The sequence below is a fragment of the Sinocyclocheilus rhinocerous genome, unplaced genomic scaffold (assembly GCF_001515625.1).
Source record: "Sinocyclocheilus rhinocerous isolate Xijiao unplaced genomic scaffold, SAMN03320098_v1.1 scaffold218, whole genome shotgun sequence".
Classification (NCBI taxonomy): domain Eukaryota; kingdom Metazoa; phylum Chordata; class Actinopteri; order Cypriniformes; family Cyprinidae; genus Sinocyclocheilus; species Sinocyclocheilus rhinocerous.
Window position 1 is genome coordinate 1,015,217 of NW_015664181.1, and position 4,449 is coordinate 1,019,665.

General features: G+C 35.1%; 1 pseudogene; it reads left to right on the forward strand.

The window, feature by feature from the left end:
- The first annotated feature begins 1,281 nt into the window (after positions 1-1,281).
- LOC107729726 (uncharacterized) lies at positions 1,282-3,774 on the forward strand (annotated as a pseudogene).
- The last annotated feature ends 675 nt before the right edge of the window (positions 3,775-4,449 follow it).

The window sequence follows — 4,449 nt, forward strand, 5'->3', positions numbered from 1 at the left end:
CCCATGTCTTATCTTAGACCTCCACAAAATGGAGGGTTCAGGAACTTCTTGCTCTCATAAACAGTTTAGTGCACACGTCATCTAACAGAACACACAGTAAATGGCTTACTGGCTGCAGAATGATGCACTCTCTTCTTCCTGTCATATAAATGCATAACTCTTGACTTGGAAAAAACTAATTATTAACTCTTATTGCATAACTACTTCTATTCAAACTCACTTGGAATTATAGGTTAAGTTTCATTTTAAATGATTTTATGGTGCCATTTCCTTATTCATCTTAACATGGAGAGAAAACATGCGTCGATACCGTAAACATCACCTGACAAACCTTTTCTCGGGCTACCTGAATGACGTCAACCTCTGCTGCATCGTCTGCTGATAGGTGTTTCCAAAATGGGCGTCTTTAACGTCGCCTACAAGTCCAAGGTTCCTCAAAGACTTTGCACAAACAGTCGGTCACCACTGGAGATTGTACCAACATCGTAAAGTGCGAGAAATAGTAAGACAAAATCAATGGTTTATTTCAAAACTTCACGTTCGTCTTATAATATCGTTTTGGGTTTGTGTTTTCGCTGTTAGCTGATTGTACACGTTCCATTACCATGGTATTCAAAATGATTTTAAGATCGACGATTCATAAAGGAATAGTTCCCTTAAAAACTAAAATTTCGTATCCTTTATGGAGAAAATCATGTAAACCGGTATAATTTAAATTTTTCCGAGCAACACAAAAAGGATTTGATACAATAAAAATGAATGGTGACATTCTGCCTACACTCTAAAAAATGCTGGGTTGTTTCAACCCAATGTTGGGTCAAATATGGACTAACTCAGCTGTTGGGGTAAATTTTTTAATTAAAGTTTTAACCCAAACGTTGGGTTAGTCCATATTTGACCCAACATTGGGTTGAAACAACCCAGCATTTTTTAGAGTGTAACGTATTATGTAGCGATTAATCGGACGACATTTGGCCGATTTTTAGCATTGGACAATAGCTTGTCTGCAGATAATTAACTTTTTTCTGTTTTATGTTTTTCATTAGTTAATTTTGATTCAAATGTTTTGTAAAATAAGTGTTCATTTGCAGTTCAGCAATTTTGTTGCTCTCTCTTTCTCTCTCTCTATAGGCCTATATGTATATTTTAGGCTATATTAGCCATCAGCCTCCTTGCTCACTAGATATCAGCATTGGAAATAATAATAATAATTAAAAAAAACATATTAGTCAATCACTAATACAAATGTTGATGCATTTTATTGCAGTATGACAGGACAGTATGGCATCCATTTCGACTGACCAGAATACACAGCCCACCCCTCAGCTGCTGTCAGTGGGAGAAAAGGATAGGAAACGGCTGCTGGAGGTGTATGTAAAGGGAAGTCTCAGCCTTAACGATGGATCACAATGTCCTCTGAGACAGAAGCAAAGATCACACAAATGGGTTGCCATCACAGAGCGCAAGACAAGAGATCGCAAACATTCCAGCGATACATCTCTGAACTTGACTTCACAAGCCTCCATCTCAGATGAAGACATTAGATACGAGCCAATCGCTGAACCGCAAATGGATAAAAAGGAGACGTCGTCTGAGAAGAAATCCAAAAAGTGGAGAGTTAAAGGGAGTCTGCGCCTCGACGATGGCTCTAATGCATCGCAAAAGTCCAACAGCAAACCCAAGAAGAAGTTTCTACTTTTGGATAAGGGCAAGGAGGAAGGTGGGCAAAGCATTGATTCTTTATCCCCCCAAACAAGTACAGTTACCGCTGGAAATATGCATTCAAATGTGCAAGAAAATCTGGAGACTTCTACAATGGAAAGGAAGGACAAAGAAGGCAAGAAGACAAAGAAACCCACTGTATGGAAGAGTTTCTTGAGCTGGTTTTCCAAAGGATCAGCAAGATCATCAGAGAACCGAAGAACAGCTCCCTCTTTCCCATCCCTCAACACCCCAAATCTCTTGTTTGCCTTTAGGTGATGCCCTATCAAAAAGCGATATCAATCTGCACCATTCAAAATCGACGAAAACGAAAGCGTTGCACAGGAGATCATTAAAATGGAGGCGAAGTGGAGATATGTCCACTGAAAAATGTATGTATCTCTCCATGTATGTGCAACTTTATTATGGATGTTCATCGTATTAGTTTGAAGTTTGCATTTATTGAAAAAAAAAAAGTTCTAATAAAGTTTGATTTTTAACAGCTGTTGAGATAGTGGAACCCACTAACTCATACTATGAGAAAATGTCAGAGGAACTGGAGAAAATTGTGAATGAAGTGAAAGACAGTCCAGCTGATGACAATGCCGCTCAAATAACAGACCAGAATGGTGTAAATGGTGAGTGTTATTATAATAGACTATTTGAATGATGCAAAAGAGGTGGGTTAAATATTACATACAGGACAACACAAACCAGTATAGGGTTCAGCTGGTTGTGTCTCAATGTCTGAATTACAACAGAATAGGGTTGTGATTAAAGGTATAGTTCACCCCAAAAATGAAAATGCTGTTATCATTTACTTACTGTCATGTAGTTCCAAAATCTTTCTTTCTTTCTTTGGTGAAACATAAAAGATATTTTGAAAAAAAAAAAAAAAAAAAGTCTCCTTTCCAATATTGTTTGATTACAGACATTCTTCAAAATATCTTCTTTTGTGTTCCACCAAAGAAAGTCATACTGGTTTGGAACGACTGAATTTGACAGAAATTGTATTTGTTTAATAAACTGCATTTACTTAAGCATTAAAGCTTATGCAAATTTAAAGCATTTTAGTAATACTTTAAAGAAATTCTATAACCATTGCTCATACTATGTTGTTCCAAAACCGTATGCTGTTACAGTATTTTTTTGTGGAACACCATAGTGACCATGAAAGACTTATGAAGTGCCATTAAAAGAGTCCATTATTTTTAATTAACAATTAGTTACGAACTTCTCCTCTGCTTTCTCAAATATCATTTTCCATTCTGCAAATTCTCACACAAAGTTTTCAGAAGTCTTTGAATACAGCACACACATTATATGAACTACTTTTATGGTGTTTTTTGTCGTTTAGAGTTTGGCAGACGTCATCAGCATAATCTGTCATTGTACAGAAAAGATGGATGAAAATGATTCCAAAATGTATCTTTGGTGTTCTGCAAAAAGTAACCCAGTATACAGGTTTTGAATGATGAGTAAATAGACATTAGCCTCAGGTTCTAATTTGTTCTTGTGATTTTCTTCTTGCTCAAAGCAAAAACTATATATTTTATAATATTTGCTAATTTTTCTATCATATTTCTCAAACTAGTCTCAAAGGAAGAGCAAGGAGACTTAATAAATATCAAGGTAAGTGTGTCTCATTCCTTCTGAAATCACTAAATATTACTGAGACATGTTATAAGTATTGCAGATGATTGGCTCAGTTTCAAACAGGCATGAAATGTTAAAACCACCCAAGTATTGCCATTTTATGCTATGTGTTATTTAAAGGAGATCCACCAATTTTGGAATAGAATCACCTATATTTCCTTCCAGCAAATGGCTGAACAATACGTGCAGTCAGAAGTTCCCAATAACAAAACCCAGCCGCCTGTCGTGGCACCAGAGCTGGTGAAGTTCGCCTTCACTCTGGATTTCACAGCCAGAGTGGCTAGTCTACACCGCCAAGCCACGGGCCAAATCATGGGCTTCGGGAACCAGTATCTCCAAGATCGCTTCACTCACATGAGCGAGAGCCATCCGCATCTCTTTGACATTAAAGCAGAGGATCGGAAAACACAACTCTGATCAAGAATTCATAACCTTGTAGAAGCATGAGCTTCTAGTTGACATAGTTTTACTGCTTGATTTGCCTTCGAAATGTAGCAACACAAAACAAGCCATAGAAGGATTTTAAAATAGGATTTTTTTTTGTTTGTTTCATTTTGCACAATAACACACACCAGAAAGAACTGGGTTGGTAATATCATAAAACATTAATGTGAAATGGTATGTAGTTTTACATCATAAAAACCCTGAATGAGAGAGAAATCTAAAATGTGATTTTATTGTTTTTTGATGTAATTATGATGTATTTGCACAACTGCAATCATTATGTTTTATTTACATAATGCATTTTTATCTATATATTATAACTCAAATTTATAAGCTTTACTCACTAAGCATATATATATATATATATATATATATTAGATGTGTTGTAACTGTATATGCAGGCATATGCAGAATGTTTACTAATAAATATTAAATATATTGAATAAACACATTTTGTCAAGTGTTGTTGATTTCATTTATTTCCTCCTAAATTTAAGTTAAAATTATGGAAAATTGTAAATAAAAAAATATGTATTATTACATTAAAATATGTATGTACATTTTTATATACCAAATAATTATCAAGATTTTAAAAAATGAGCATAGCAAATTTAGTAATGAATGACAAAAAATATTACAATATTATTA